Source organism: Balaenoptera ricei, chromosome 3, assembly GCF_028023285.1.
Source record: "Balaenoptera ricei isolate mBalRic1 chromosome 3, mBalRic1.hap2, whole genome shotgun sequence".
NCBI lineage: Eukaryota > Metazoa > Chordata > Mammalia > Artiodactyla > Balaenopteridae > Balaenoptera > Balaenoptera ricei.
In genome coordinates, this window is record NC_082641.1 from 94,303,930 (window position 1) to 94,321,208 (window position 17,279).

The 17,279-nt window shown below is 37.8% G+C and overlaps 1 protein-coding gene across 7 annotated transcripts in view; it reads left to right on the forward strand.

The window, feature by feature from the left end:
* Window positions 1-17,279, forward strand: part of KCNN2 (potassium calcium-activated channel subfamily N member 2) — a 323,776-nt gene that overhangs the window by 237,575 nt on the left and 68,922 nt on the right. The gene's annotated exons all lie outside the window — the stretch shown is intronic.

Sequence of the window (17,279 nt, forward strand, 5' to 3'; positions counted from 1 at the left end):
ACAGACTTAGACTTTTGTTTATTGATTGGTTGGTTTTCTTAATGTCTATAAAATTGTGTGTGTGTGTGCCGTGTTGCAAGAAAAGTTTAAGGACAAGTCTTTCATCCAAAGAAAGCTATCCAAAAGAGAAATTGGCACAAAAACTATAGACTTGGTTATATATAGAACCTGAAAGAATTGTCCAAGAGATAGTTTAAAGCATAATAAATTTGGTACACAGATTAAATGGACTTCTTCCCAGAACAGTGGAACAGCAGTCTAGGAATTGAAAACAGTGTCTGCTAACAGGAGGGAGAAAGAGAGGGGGCCAGTGGGGAGCGAGAGAGAGGAAGGGAGGATATGGATGAATGTAGGAGTTATTTGTTGAAATTTTAGAAATTCTAAACGAGATATTATTACTACACTGGCTTTCTAATACAGTAGGGGAAAAATCTAATCTGCTTTCTATAGTGAACGCTCATGAGTTACAGTTAAATAAACAATGCTCCGCAAAATCTGCTTATTCCTCCATGACAATTAACTTTCAGATTAAAGATGGAAAGACCTAAAAGTAGAAAATAAAAAGAGTTAAATTTACAGATTTGGATACTACTGAAAGTGTTACATAATTCAGATCCTTTATGATAAACTCAAGGGTTTTTCCAATTATTGGTGGTCTTAAAATATAAATTGAAATTAAAGAATCTACCTTCCTGTAGTATAGTCCGGTGTAAGGGGATCTTCACTCTCGTGGAAAGGTGGCAAATTGTGATTCTGGGAGAGGAGGTCAAGCAGCAGTGCCTTGGTGATGTGTAAGGAGTAAGACCTCATCTAGGTGGACAGTAATATTTTTTTTCCTCTCCAAAACTTTATTTCTCTCTTACTTTCTTTCCTTCAACATTTATTTTTCTCTGATTACATTTCTCTTGCTTTTTATCTATCCCAAAGGATTATCATCCAGTTCTATGGGCATAGTAACATATTTAAATGTTTTGACCAGTTAAACCCAAGCAAAACAAAACGCAAAGCCCCATCTTACCTCAGTCAATCTGTTAATATATTTCGTTTCACCTTTATCTACTTCTTAGCATTTCTAAAGCAACTGTGCAGCTGTTTACTTCCTTGGAGAGAAAAAACAGATTGCCCACAATCTGCCAGATTTCAGTGTTGTGGTCTGGGTGTGACATTTCTTTATATAATGATTCCAGGAGAACATACTTACTATATTTACAGTTTAAAATGTAGGAGCACCACAACAGTAACATAGAAGGAGGTTGAAAGTTTTAGATAATGAGATGCTTAGCCTGGTTTGGACAGACTGCACTGGAAACTAATTCCTAAAACCCATGTGGGTGGATGGAATTTTCACCGGGTCAGTGGCATTTGGGAGGATTAAGATAAGAGGAAGTGTTGAATTCCAGAGGTGGGACATGGCAGTATTAGAAAAATATTTCTGTTGCATCTTTTGATGTGCTGGGGACAGAATAGTAAAAGGGCTTAACAGCAAGAATCCTTAATCTCACACCTCACATTATTTATTTATTTTTAACATCTTTATTGGAGTATAATTGCTTTACAATGGTGTCTTAGTTGCTGCTTTATAACAAAGTGAATCAGCTATACATATACATATATCCCCATATCTCCTCCCTCCTGTGTCTCCCTCCCACCCTCCCTATCCCACCCCTATAGGTGGTCACAAAGCACCGAGCTGATCTCCCTGTGCTATGTGGCTGCTTCCCACTAGCTATCTATTTTACATTTGGTAGTGTATGTATGTCCATGCCACTCTCTCACTTCGTCCCAACTTACCTTTCGCCCTCCCCGTGTCCTCAAGTCCATTCTCTACATCTGCGTCTTTATTCCTGTCCTGCCCCTAGGTTCTTCAGAACCTTTTTTTTTTTTTTTTTTAGATTCCATATATATGTGTTAGCATAAGGTATTTGTTTTTTTCTTTCTGACTTACTTCACTCTGTATGACAGACTCTAGGTCCATCCACCTCACTACAAATAACTCAATTTCGTTTCCTTTTATGGGTAAGTAATATTCCACTATATATATGTGCCACATCTTCTTTAACCATTCATCTGTCGATGGACACGTAGCTTGTTTCCATGTCCTGGCTATTGTAAATGGAGCTGCAATGAACAGTCTGGTACATGACTCTTTTTGAATTATGGTTTTCTCAGGGTATATGCCCAGGAGTGGGATTGCTGGCTCTTATGGTAGTTCTATTTTTAGTTTTTTAAGGAACCTCCATACTGTTCTCCATAGTGGCTGTATCAATTTACATTTCCACCAACAGTGAAAGAGGGTTCTCTTTTCTCCACACCCTCTCCAGAATTTACTGTTTGTAGATTTTTTGGCCATTCTGACTGGTGTGGGGTGATACCTCATTGTAGTTTCGATTTGCATTTCTCTAATGATTAGTGATGTTGAGCATCCTTTCATGTGTTTGTGGGCAATCTGTATATCTTCTTTGGAGAAATGTCTATTTAGGTCTTCTGCCTATTTTTGGATTGGGTTGTTTGTTTTTTTGATATTGAGCTTCATGAGCTGCTTGTATATTTTGGACACTAATCCTTTGTCAGTTGCTTCACTTGCAAATATTTTCTCCCATTCTGAGGGTTGTCTTTTCATCTTGTTTATGTTTTCCTTTGCTGTGCAAAAGCTTTTAGGTTTCATTAGGTCCCATTTGTTTATTTTTGTTTTTATTTGCATTTCTCTAGGAGGTGGGTCAAAAAGGATCTTGCTGTGATGTATGTCATAGAGTGTTCTGCCTATGTTTTCCTCTAAGAGTTTGATAGTGCCTGGTCTTACATTTAGGTTTTTAATCCATTTTGAGTTTATTTTTGTGTATGGTATTAGGGAGTGTTCTAATTTCATTCTTTTACATGTAGCTGTCCAGTTTTCCCAGCGCCAATTATTGAAGAGGCTGTCTTTTCTCCATTGTATATTCTTGCCTCCTTTATCAATGATAAGGTGGCCATATATGAGTGGGTTTATCTCTGGGCTTTCTATCCTGTTCCATTGATCTATATTTCTGTTTTTATTCCAGTACCATACTGTCTTCATTACTGTAGCTTTGTAGTATAGGCTGAAGTGCGGGAGGCTGATTCCTCCAGCTCCGTTTTTCTTTCTCAAGATTTCTTTGGCTATTTGGGGTCTTTTGTGTTTCCATACAAATTGTGAATTTTTTTGTTCTAGTTTTGTGAAAAATGCCATTGGTAGTTTGATAGGGATTGCATTGAAACTGTAGATTGCTTTGGGTAGTAGAGTCATTTTCACAATGTTGATTCTTCCAATCCAAAAGCATGGTATATCTCTCCATCTGTTTGTATCATCCTTAATTTCTTTCATCAGTGTCTTATTATTTTCTGCATACAGGTCTTCTGTCTCCTTAGGTAGGTTTATTCCTAGGTATTTGATTCTTTTTGTTGCAATGGTAAATGGGAGTGTTTCCTTAATTTCTCTTTCAGTTTTTCATCATTAGTGTGTAAGAATACAAGAGATTTCTGTGCATTAATTTTGTATCCTGCAACTTTACCAAATTCATTGATTAGCTCTAGTAGTTTTCTGGTAGCACCTTTAGGATTCTCTGTGTATAGTATCATGTCATCTGCAAACAGTGACAGCTTTACTTCTTCTTTTCCGATTTGGATTCTTAATTTCTTTTTCCTCTCTGATTGCTGTGGCTAAAACTTCCAAAACTATGTTGAATAATATTGGTTAGGGTGGACTACCTTGTCTTGTTCCTGATCTTAGAGGAAATAATTTCAGTGTTTCACCATTGAGAACGATGTTGGCTGTGGGTTTGTCATATATGGCCTTTATTATATTGAGGTAAGTTCCCTCTATGCCTACTTTCTGGAGGGTTTTTATCATAAATTGGTGTTGAATTTTGTTGTTAGCTTTTTCTGCATCTATGGAGATGATCATATGGGTTTTCTCCTTCAGTTTGTTAGTATGGTTTATCACATTGATTGATTTGTGTATATTGAAGAATCCTTGCATTCCTGGGATAAACTCCGCTTGATCATGGTGGATGATCTTTTGAACGTGCTGTTGGATTTTGTTTGCTATTATTTTGTTGACGATTTTTTCATCTATGTTCATCAGTGATATTGGCCTGTAGTTTTCTTTCTTTGTGACATCTTTGTCTGGTTTTGGTATCACGGTGATGGTGGCCTCGTAGAACTAGTTTGGCAGTGTTCCTCCTTCTGCTATATTCTGGAAGAGTTTGAGAAGGATAGGTGTGAGCTCTTCTCTAAATGTTTGGTAGAATTCGCCTGTGAAACCCTCTGGTCCTGGGCTTTTGTTTGTTGGAAGATTTTTTATCACTGTCTCAATTTCAGTGCTTGTGATTGTTCTGTTTATATTTTCTATTTCTTCCTGGTTCAGTTTCGGAAGGTTGTACTTTTGTAAGAATGTGTCCATTTCTTCCAGGTTATCCATTTTATTGGCATAGCATTGCTTGTAGTAATCTCTCATGATCCTTTGTATTTCTGCAGTGTCAGTTGTTACTTCTCCTTTTTCATTTCTAATTCTATTGATTTGAGTCTTCTCCCTTTTTTTCTTGATGAGTCTGGCTAATCGTTTATCGATTTTTTTAATGCTCTCAAAGAAGAAATTTTATTGATATTTGCTATCGTTTCCTTCATTTCTTTTTCATTTTTTCCTGATCTGATCTTTATGATTCTTAACTTCTGCTAACTTTGGGGGTTTTTTGTTCTTCTTTCTCTAATTGCTTTAAGTGTAAGGTTATGTTGTTTATTTGAGATGTTTCTTGTTTCCTGAGGTAGGATTGTATTGCTATAAACTTCCCTCTTAGAACTGCTTTTGCTGCATCCCACAGGTTTTGGGTCATCATGTTTTCATTGTCATTTGTTGCTAGGTATTTTTTGATATCCTGTTAGATTTCTTCAGTGATCTCTTGGTTATTTAGTAGTGTGTTGTTTAGCCTCCATGTGTCTGTATTTTTCCCAGATTCTTTCCTGTAATTGATATCTAGTCTCATAGCATTGTGGTCGGAAAAGACACTTGATATGATTTCAATTTTCTTAAATTTACCAAGGCTTGATTTGTGACCCAAGATATGATCTATCCTGGAGAATGTTCCATGAGCACTTGAGAAGAAAGTGTATTCTGTTTTTTTTGGATGGAGTGTTCTGTAAATATCAATTAAGTCCATCTTGTTTAATGTATCATGTAAAACTTGTGTTTCCTTATTTCATTTTGGTTGATCTGTCCATTGGTGAAAGTGGGGTGTTAAAGTCCCCTACTATGATTGTGTTACTGTTGATTTCCCCTTTTTTGGCTGTTAGCATTTGCCTTATGTATTGAGGTGCTCCTATGTTGGGTGCATAAATATCCACAATTGTTATATCTTCTTCTTGGATTGATCCCTTGATCATTATGTAGTGTCCTTCTTTGTCTCTTGTAATAGTCTGTATTTTAAAGTCTATTTTGTGTGATATGAGAATTGCTACTCCAGCCTTTTTTTGATTTCCATTTGCCTGGAATATGTTTTTCCATCCCCTCACTTTCAGTTTGTATGTGTCCCTAGGTCTGAAGTGTGTCTCTTGTAGACAGCATATATATGGGTCTTGTTTTTGTATCCATTCAGCCAGTCTATGTCTTTTCGTTGGAGCATTTAATCCATTTATATTTAAGGTTGTTATCAATATGTGTGTTCCTATTACCATTTTCTTCATTGTTTTGGGTTTGGTATTGTAAGTCTTTTCCTCCTCTTGTGTTTCCTGCTTAGAGAAGTTCCTTTAGCATTTGTTGTAAAGCTGGTTTGGTGCTGCTGAATTCTCTTAGTTTTTGCTTGTCTGTAAAGGTTTCAATTTCTCCATTGAATCTGAATGAGATCCTTGCTGGGTAGAGTAATCTTGGTTGTAGGTTTTTCCCTTTCATCACTTTCAATATGTCCTGCCACTCCCTTCTGGCTTGCAGAGTTTCTGCTGAATGATCAGCTGTTAACCTTATGGGGATTCCCTTGTATGTTATTTGTTGTTTTTCCCTTGCTGCTTTTAATATTTTTTCTTTGTATTTAATTTTTTTGTACTTTGATTAATATGTGTCTTAGCATGTTTCTCCTTGTATTTATCCTGTATGGGACTCTCTGTGCTTCCTGGACGTGATTGACTATTTCCTTTCCCATATTAGGGCTGTTTACAACTATAAGCTCTTCAAATATTTTCTCAGTCCCTTTCTTTTTCTCTTCTTCTTCTTGTGCCCCATAATTCAAATATTGGTGCATTTGATATTGTCCCAGAGGTCTCTGAGACTGTCCTCAATTCTTTTCATTCTTTTTTCTTTATTCTGGTCTGTGGAAATAGTTATTTCCACTATTTTATCCTCCAGGTCACTTATCTCTTCTTCTGCCTCAGTTATTCTGCTATTGATTCCTTCTAGAGTATTTTTAATTTCATTTATTGTCACACCTCACTTTAAAAAAAGAAATTGTCCAAGAAAGCTTTGGGAAGATGCTTGAATGTTCCCAGGGGCTAGTTTAGCCATGCCAACAGCAGCAACAACAAACACCATGTCTCTGATGCCTCCCCCATCCCAGTTTATAGAGAAGTGGTAACGTTTCTATGCTTCAGACGTGCCCTTCACATGTGGTCACTTTGCCCACTGGTCATCTTACTTTAGCACTTGGTCAATAAGAAATTCTGCCCTGGTTCTTCCTTTTGAGTTCTGGCTGTTTTCTCTTATTTCCCCTTCTGAAAACTCCTGTTGCTCTCGTGAACTGGGCAACAAAAACTCCAAAGCCCTGATCTTAAAGAATCTTCCTGCAGATCTATCTATGACAAGCTTGGTACTGCGGTGGGTGTGTTGGAAAGGCACGCTTCATCACTTTCTGTGATGTCTGTGTAGAATATATTAATATCCATAGAGTATAATTAGAGCACATTTTAGGTGTAAAATTAGACATTATAGTGTGTGTTTTTGAATAAACTTCAAAGACACCAGAAGTATATAAAGAAATCTGAAATTCCATATTCAGCAATATGGTAGTTTTGATATCCTGATAACCTTTTACCAAACACCTGGAGGAGCTGGATGAAATGGAAATGTACAACTGGATGTCCAAGAAAGTTAGGGAAATCTCCACATGCAAAAAAAAAAAAAAAAAAGTGCTGTAGGAATGCAGGTAAGAAACTGGCTCTCATGCTTCAGCTATTCTGAGGACAGCTTCTAATCTTGGTAACCAAGAGGCTTAATGTTTTTAGGTTCTTTTTTTTTTTAAGGGAAAACCACAGTAAAGAATAAAATATATATTAGAACACGATACACAGTCACACACACACCACTGAGCAGCAGCTCTTGTAGCAATGTGCAGAGTTCTTACTAAGGATCAATGCTAATGTACTCTTTGTTCTGTTGTATTCCATTCTGTTTTATTATAAAATGCTGGTCATCATGGTGGTTCTCAATCTTGGCTGTTCATTCAGGTCACCTGGGAGCTATAACAACATATGTTGCTGGCTCCCACCCTCTGTGATTCTGATTTAATTGGTCCTGGGTTGTGGCCTGGGAGTCAGGGTTTTAAAAGCTCCCTGGGTGATTCTAACACATAGGCAAGGTTGAGAACCACAGCACTAAACTGATTTCACTATCTACTTATAGGGCTTGACAGTGGTTTGAAACACACTGCTCTAAGGGGATATACCTTTAATGAAATGGTAGACTAAATAGAAAATCTCCCACCACAGAAGGAAACCAAACAAACAGAAAACATACTATCTCCCAGCCTGGGTGGTATGTTGGGGTCCAAAGTGGTCTCCCCTGAAGAATATATAACCACTGGCTAATCATACATGCTTTTAAATTTACACTACTGCATGTTGAGAGACCAACATTTTAAATCCCTGGTATGTGACACTCTGAGTCACGTGGCAGAGCAGATGCAAATCTCTCCAGAGGGGCACACCTCAACCCAGGTCCAGCAGGAGGTCTTTCCTAACCTAAGATGTACACCTTTCCCCACCCCATTCTCAATCATCCAAGGCTGCAAAATGCATAAAGATACAAACCACCAAGAGAGAAAGCAGAAATAACAAACAGAAAAATTGAACACCAGGCCCCTCAAAACTTCAAATATGCAGAATAAGAAATAAATATGTCTAAATTGATTGAAGAAAGATAAATGAAAAGCATAAAGCAGAAGTACACTATCATAAAGACTGGGGGAAACTTTAAAAGTACCAAAGAGGAATCTCAGTGGTTAAGTAGCAGATTAGACACAGCTATCTCACAGAGAATTAGTAAACCGGAAGATAGAGCTAAAGAAATATTTCTTGAATGGTGTATATTCTTTATGTCTAGAATTAGATGGAAAATATGAAAGAAATGAAGAGACACATGGGTACAATGAGAACGTACAAGTACCTAAGAGTAGACTTCCAGAAGAAGAAAATAATGAAAATGGTGGTGTGGCTTAGAATTTTTAAAAACTGATGAGACATGAATCCTCAGATTCAGGAAGCCAAATAAATAACAAGAGGGTAAAGAAAAACAAATATATATGTAGACATATTGTCGTAAATTGTAGAACATCAAGTAAAAGATCTTAAAAGGAATCAGAAAAAGAAAAGAAACTTGTCACAGTGATTGCTATTCCTATTTAGATAGACATCCCAACTTCAAAAAAACAGAAGGTGAAATACAGTGGCATGTCTGCAAAGTGTTGCAAGAAGGTAATCTTCTTGACAATCTAGAATTTTATAACTACCTAAATTCCATTTAAAAACAAGGTCAAAGTAAAAGCATTATTAGATAATCACAAAATAAGAGTATTTACCACCGAAGGATCCTCCCTAAAGGGACTTCTAAAGGATGTCCTTCAGAAAGAAGGTTTAGATTTAAGCTCTACAGGCCATGTAGCACTTGGGGGAAGAGGGTTATTGAACTTAAAGTCTAAAGTTCTTGTTGAAAGTTGTAAGGATAACCAGTAAAAGAAAACTAGAATGCATATAACACCCAAGCAAATGGAGGATAGAAAAATGTGTGGTATGGAGGAAGCATATAACAAATAGGGCAACTAGAAATTCACAATAGTATGATAGAAACAAACCCACAGATACTAGTAATCGCAGTAAATGAGATTATTATTTTTCTTTTAAATTCTACCTATGTAAAGTTGACAAGAGATGTATCTAAAGTACATGAACAGGTTGAAAATAAAAGACTGGGAAAAGATACATCAGGCAAATACTAATCAAAAGAAGGTTGGTATAGCTTTGTTAATACCAAATAAAAATAGTCTTTAAAGCAAATCTTTATTAGGAGTGAAAAATATCATTACATAACATAAAGGTACAGTTCACCAGAAAGATTTAAGAGTTCTAAACTTTTCTGTGTATGTCTAATTATATAACTTCAAAAATACATAAAATAATGAACAAATTCTAAGCAGAAGTTTACACATGTACCATCACAGAGGGAGACTAATACACCTCAGCTTTTAATAGGTCATGCAGACCAAAACTTAGTAAGAATATAAATGACTTATACATGATTTGAATAACAATTAATAACCCCGATCTCATAAACATATATTCAGCCCTGTACCCAGCAATTAGTGAGTATACATTGTTTCTAATTTTCATAAACTTTTTCAGTAATTGACCAGATGTGATCTGAGAAATATGTCTTAGTAGATTTCCTAGAATTAGCATCATTGCATAGTCTGTGTTTCTGGACAATAATGCATAGAAGTTAGAAATCAAAATTCTAAAGATAACTAAATTTAAACCAAAAGCATCCCATTTTAGCCTTCCTGCTCCCTAGCAATAACTGCTATTTCCATAGCAAAAACTCCATGATAATAATAGGTTTGTATTCTTCCAAACTGTATATCAATATAGACTTTTTAAATAGATTATTCTTATGATTACAACATCCTGTGTGTCTTTTAACTCAGCAGGCTATCACAGATAGGCTTCCATGGAAGTATCTACAGGTGTCCTTCTTTAATAGATTACTGATATAACTTTCTATCTAAAACAAGAGCTTCATAAAAGAGGCACATGACCTTGGATGGACTCTCTTTGCTCCCAGTGAACTATTATCTAACAGCCTGTCCTTCCAAAATTCAACTGAGAAAAAAAATCAAAACTGTCAGCGAGTAGCCAAAAATATAGGTTTTAAAGCTGAAGTGAGCTTTATTCATAGAAAAAATAATTGGCAGTCTCAATGAGAGATTTTTGCCTTTCATTAGACACTATTTTAGTGCAGCTTGGAATCCCGTTTGTCCAGTAGCTGCAAATTAGAAAGGGAAGGACACTGCTGAAGTGGGATAGCAGCAGTTAGTGACAACCTGTCTGCATGGGAATCGGATAAACAAAGCAATGAGAAAACTACTACATTAGACACCACAGTCTAATGCTTTTTCATTTGGGGACAAACGTCGCTCCTCAGTGCCGTGTCACTATCACAGCAGAACAAATACCTAGAGTCAACTAGAGAGAGAGACAAGTTTTTTTCATGAGTCAAAAAGGAACTCCTGTTCTGTGTAGTCAAGTCAGGAGGACTGGGACGTTTAAGTAGTGAATTTTAGAAAAAAAATATGTAAGCAGTCAAGATGATTTGATGCAGAAAGTTAGCTGGTTATTTGGGATTCAATGATCAGAAATTCCCCTATGTGGGCTCAACTTTGGCAAGACTGTGCATCAACCTGGACTTCTGCTTCCTGGGATTCAGTGGCTGTGTCTGTGCTTCTCAGCTGAGGCAGATTCTCCTCCTTCCTGCCGTCATTCAGCAACATCCTCCGTGAGTGCCTTCTGGAACAGGCCTTGCCAGATGCTGTCACGGCTGGTGGATGCAATTAAAGAAAACTTGGACCAAGGACCCAACTCGAGGGCTCACAGTCTAGGAGGAGAGCGGGAGGATGTGGAGCACCAACAACAATCTCAATTGGAAAGGGACACATGCCCAAGAAAGGGACAGAAAATGCTATGATGGTATGAAAGAGTCATTTGAACAGGACCTTATGAATACGTAACAGTTGTGAACCAAGGGATTGATGTGGGACAGATTGAAGAGAGAATACACAAGTTAGTTGTTCTGTTTGGGAACATAGTGTGTAAAGTCAGAAGGGCAGTTTGGAGACTCATTTAGTGGACCCCACATGCCAGCATAAGAGATTTTTTAACTGTTTTCAAGAAAAGAACGACTGATTATTTAAATGCCCGAGCACATGGGGGTCTTTAATATAGTACTAACAGTCGATTTAAAATGTTTCTGCTTCAGTGGAAGTCTTGTAGGTTATTTTCAGCATTTGGTCACATAATGTTCATTGTTCTCATGGAGAAAGAACTTTAAAATCATTATGAGCTGCTTCATGGGGACTATGTAAGGAATGTCTTGCTTCCTGAGTCTACACTGGTTTGAAGAGTTAAAAAAGAACATGAACACGAGGATCTCAAATTATCCATTACATAAAATATTTAATTTCTTATGAATAAGTGGATTTTACTAAAATTATTTTTCTGCCCTCAAGGGCTCTCAGGAAAGCAGTTTAATGAAGGGTACTGATTTTAGAAGCTTTTAAAATTTTTGTAGTAGAAATAATCTGTGAAGACATGTGAAATAAGTCCGTGGGTAGCAAGTCTTGAAACCTGGATCCCAGTTGGCAAAGCTCAGATTTACTTAAGAGGGGAAGCCTGAGTGTGTGGTTGGAAGTTAGAAGACCTGGGTTCTGACTCCTGTCTGTTGATCATTACTTTTCTCACCTTGGACAGTCAGTTCACATGTCTAGGCCTGTTTCTTTAGCTATTATTGAGACAGTTGAACTGGATGGCTTGTAAGATCCATTTATCTGTTCATAAGTGTAGGAAAGTAAGACAGTGAATAAGTAGAGAAAAAACTTCAGAGAGAAGAAATTTAAGTTTTAGTCATTAGTGTATTCCAATTTTCTCTAAACTGAAAGTAACAGAGAGGGGATTAGTTTCTTAATTTAATCATTAAAAAAATTTTATTGAAATATAGTTCGTTTACAACGTTGTGTTAGTTTCAGATGCACAGCAAAGTAATTCAGTTATACATATATAGATATACTTTTTTTATATTTTCTTCCATTATAGTTGTTACAAGATATTGAGTATAGTTCCCTGTGCTATACAGTAGGTCCTTGTTTATTTTATATACAGTAGTGTGTATATGTCAATCCCAGACTCCTAAGTCTAAGTTATTTCTCCATCTTTTTTTTTTTAAACTTCATTTTTTGGCTGCGCTCATGCCTTGTGGGAGATCTTAGTTCCCTGACCAGGGATTGAACCCGCTCCCTCAGTAGTGAAAGCGCAGAGCCCTAACCGCTGGACCGCCAAGGGCACATCCTGTTTTATTTAGTAAGTGTTTTGTTTGCCATTTAAAATCAGGTGACTGTGTTACTTCCCAGCCTTATCAACTAGTTCACTTTCTTCAGAGGCCTTTGTTACCTTTTGTCCTGTGGATTTTGTAATCATCAGACCCTTTGGAGCTAAGCCATTTTTCCATTTATCTGTGGCATACATACATGGTAATAACGGGGTATTTATTACAGCAATAACAGTTGTTTTGAAATTGTTTTCTGTTGCAGTGCATAATCTATAAGTTATTTCCAGCATTTTGTCACTTAATCTTCATTTTTCACAAACGGAAAGAATTTTAGAATCATTAGGTGCTGCTTCATTGGGATTATGTAAGAAATATCTTTCTTCTAGAGTCAAAATCGAACTGAAGAGTTAAAAAAAGAACAAAAACACAAGAATCACAAATTAATATATAATATCCTACACATTAAGGAATTTGTCATTTTATCTTGGGAAAAGGGGTTAATAACAATTTTAATTAATTTGAAAGGTTTAGAATTATTGAACCAAAACTAATAAGAATCAAATTTTCTTTGCATTCACTAAATTTCATTAATTTGTTAATGTTGAGACTCATAAGCAACCAGCAAATTGCCACACATTACAACACAAAACAATACAAACTAGAAGTGAGAACATGGGGATAAATATTCTCAGTAATGTATTTATCTTACTCTTTGGCTACATGACAAAATACACCTGTATTAAGTTTGATTTATCCTGCCTTTATGTTCCTATTTAAAGCAAATAACTTCCAAAATTGAAATCCCTTTAGTGATTAAGCATATAGGATTTAAACTTGTTGTAATTTAGTATTCAAACATTTATTGGGCTCCTACTGGAACCAAGTATTGAGCTAGTCAGTGGGATTTAAGAGACTTTCCCCTTTGGATTCTTTTTTTTTTTTAACATCTTTATTGGAGTATAATTGCTTTACAATGGTGTGTTAGTTTCTGCTTTATAACAAAGTGAATCAGTTATACATATACATATGTTCCCATATCTCTTCCCTCTTGCATCTCCCTCCCTCCCACCCTCCCTATCCCACCCCTCTAAGTGGTCACAAAGCACAGAGCTGATCTCCCTGTGCTATGTGGTTGCTTCCCACTGGCTATCTATTTTACGTTTGGTAGTGTATATATGTCCATGCCACTCTGTCACTTTGTCACAGCTTACCCTTCCCCCTCCCCATATCCTCAAGTCCATTCTCTAGTAGGTCTGTGTCTTTATTCCCGTCTTGCCACTAGGGTCTTCATGACCTTTGGATTCTTAATGACCAGTGGAAGAGGCAAATAAATTACAAAATAAAATTACCGTTTAACACAAATGCTGTGACATCTGTAAGGACTTGTGCCTCAGAGAAGTAAGGGATACTTCTCAGATGGGATGGATGTTGAAGATGGAGAAGTGAGATAAGGACAATTAGAAGCCAAGGGACAAAAGCAGAGGAGTTTGGCATGTAGCTGGTGATGGGAAGAAATGGCAAGAATGGAGGGTTGGACCAAGTTGTATATGGCCTTGGATATTATGCTAAGGAGATGGGACTTTTCTTTTTAACAGGGAGCCATCCAAGGTTATGAGACAAAATAACATTGTTAGATTTATGTTTTAGAAACGTAACTCAGGGGACAGAGAAAGGAGGAGGATGCAGAGAGAGAGGCTGGAGACAAGGAGGCTGGGAAAACGTCTATTGCAATTGACTAAGCCTCCATCATCCCAGACCTAGAATACAACAGTGGGAATGGGGACTCTTTCACTTGTTCATTCACTAAAAAAATCTATTGTTTATCTACTATGCATCAGTCACAATACTAACCAGCAGTGGGCATGTAGCTTTGAACCAGAAACAGTGTGCACCCCTATGGACAAGTGGTGGGTGGTAAAGTGCATTACAGGAGCCATGAGCCCATCCAGAAGAGGCTGCCTGACCCACTCTTAGGAGGAAGAGGGGCATAAGTGTTGAGACATGACTTTGTAGACTGGATTCGAAGGACCAGAAACCAGGCTAAGAGGGGGATTAAGGCATAAGAAGAAAGGACAGTGTATGCAGAGGCCTGGAGGGGTGAGAGCAACGTGTACCCCATGAATTGTGAAAGTTCTTCAGCTGGAGTTTAGAATCCAAGTGTGAGACAAGCAGGAATTAAGACCGGAGAGGCTAGGTGGAGAAGAAATGGCTCAGTTTAGGAACGTTTGCAGGTGGATGCCTCAGAACGTCACGGTTCCTTGATTGCAGGGATGAGGCATAAAGGTCACCCCAGCTTGTCTGATTTGGGGCAGCTTGGTGTCTGGAGATACCCTTGACAGAGGAGAGGGGTCTGGAGGGAGGACAGCAGTGTGCTGCAGAAATGGCACAGATTGGAAGCTGTACTATTTATATGTCTCATATAAATGAGACATATATGGCTTATATGACCTGAGCCTCCCCAGAGGCTGGTGTGCACCCCAACTGTCATGGTGAACACTGTACTTCTTGTCTCTCCTTGGAGCCAGGGGGGTTAGGACACAGACCTGCAGGAAGCCCGCTGCTCCTCTTAGCCAACCCCAAAATAGTCCCTGAAATAGTTTTCTCCCTTGCACCCCACATTGCACTGAGCTCAGTGTGTGTCTTCATTACCTATACATCACATTCTGTTCTTCAGCCACCATATGTCTGTGCTGATCATTCTCAGAAAACAAAGTTCAGTGGTTCCTGAGTAACATATATATATATATATATATATATATGTTTGTAGGTTTGAAAGATATGCCCTGGACAATATATGAAGTGACACCTGCCAAGTGATTGCAGGATAAGCATGCCTTATGTTAATAATGTGTGTATATAAACTGAGAATCATATAATCCTTAGTATAGAAATGAAAATATCCCACAGTAAACCTTATCTCCATTGACTAACTCAGAAAAAAAAAAAAAAAGGTGTGGCAGTTATTCCTGAATTCCTCTGTAATTTTAGAAGTCAACACTTGTATAAAGTGTTCAGCTGACTTTACATCAGTGAGAGACTTTATGAAAATGTTATTTTTAAGTAAAATATACAAGTTCAGAAACAAACATTCATTAAATCAAATGAAGCAAAAGAAAACCGTTGTGGGTTGCATGATTCTTCACACTGCTTCAAAACTATTTCTGTGAAAGCTAAGTAGCTGCATAAATAGAATATTCACATCATAAAAACATCTGTTTTGAAATAATGTCGATACATATCAAAAGATGCAGAGTAGTAAGAGATCATCTATGCACCCATTCCCGTGACTTTTTTTTTTCTGTATTGGCTATCAGTATACATACCACTAAACAATATGCAGGATTATCTTGTAAATATATGTGGAGCCTGCTTCTGTCATTTTTTCAATAGGATGCCATGTGAGCAGAGTTTGAATACTGACAATGAAAGAAGAACTCTGGTGTTCAGGTTGTCTGATTTGGAAAGCAGTCAACCCAAAAGACACCTGCCCTGCTATAATCTTTTTGTGGATTCCTCCTGGGGTACCAGCTGTGTCCCACGGTATGAGCAGGATCATGCAAAGGGACTAAAGTAGGTCTGATAGAAAGAACAGGGGTGCTTTGCCTGCCAGTGGAGACTAGGGGTAATCCTTGACTCCCTGTGGATTTCAGAACTGTTGGGTAGGGTACTTTGCCTGCCCTGCTGGCCCCAGCACCTGGCGCAGTCTCTCTGAACTCGGGGAGCATTGCATGTCTGAATGAATTAATATACACAAGGTAATCCAATTTCAATTTCTTTCTTTCTTTTTTTTTTTTTAATTTATTTATTTATGGCTGTGTTGGGTCTTTGTTTCTGTGCGAGGGCTTTCTCCAGTTGCGGCGAGCGGGGGCCACTCTTCATCGCGGTGCGCGGGCCTCTCACTATCGCGGCCTCTCTTGTTGCGGAGCACAGGCTCCAGACGCGCAGGCTCAGTAGTTGTGGCTCACGGGCCTAGTTGCTCCGCGGTATGTGGGATCTTCCCAGACCAGGGCTCGAACCCGTGTCCCCTGCATTGGCAGGCAGACTCTCAACCACTGCGCCACCAGGGAAGCCCCAATTTATTTCTTTAAAATACTTTTTTTCTTTATCCAAGAAGCATAAGAAGAAAATAAGTAACCAAATGACGATGGAACATGGAATATCATGTAAATATATATAGAGAGAGTTTAAGGTCTTGGAAGTCAGGAAATATATTGTACTTCTTTACCCAATTTCACTTTGGTGGAGAGAAAGTTCAGTGTGAATGTTACTGCTGAATTAAAACAACTGTGTTATTAAAGCATGATTATGTGTGTTCTGTGGCTCTCCTACCACTGTCCAATATGGCAGCCAGACACCCCACATGGATATTTAATTTTAATTTTAACTTGGTTAAAATTAAAATTTAAAACTCAGTTCTTCATTTTCATTAGCCACATTTCAGATCTTCAGTAGGCATCTGTGGCTAGTGGCCACTGAATTGGACAGCACAGATAGTGAACATTTTCACATATTTTGCAGAAAGTTCTTTTAAACAGTGCTGTAATATAGTTCATGCTTCCTATTCTAATTTGTATGTTTTCGGGTTAGATATTTCCTATACGCTGCCTCACAGCCAATGTAGAACCCATGCAAATACTTTATCCCCTGGGGCACTCTATGGTTACCAGACTATGCACACGGTAATTTTTAACCAGATTTGTTAGGATGGAGGAGAAAGCTAGTGATGAGCGATTGACTTTTACCTCCATAGCTACCCCTTCATCATCTAAGTTCATCACACACAGTACTCTGCTTTTAGATCCAGCTGTTGCACTTGGCTGCTATAAGCCCAGTTTTGTCATTTTAGCAGAGGGAAATGTTTCTGGTTTGGTAGGTTCGCATTTGGCTAGTGCAGTTTAACAGGAATAGAGTTTAAGGAGAACACATCATTGCCATGTGATAGTACTATAGAGATGAAGAGATGACTGACAAG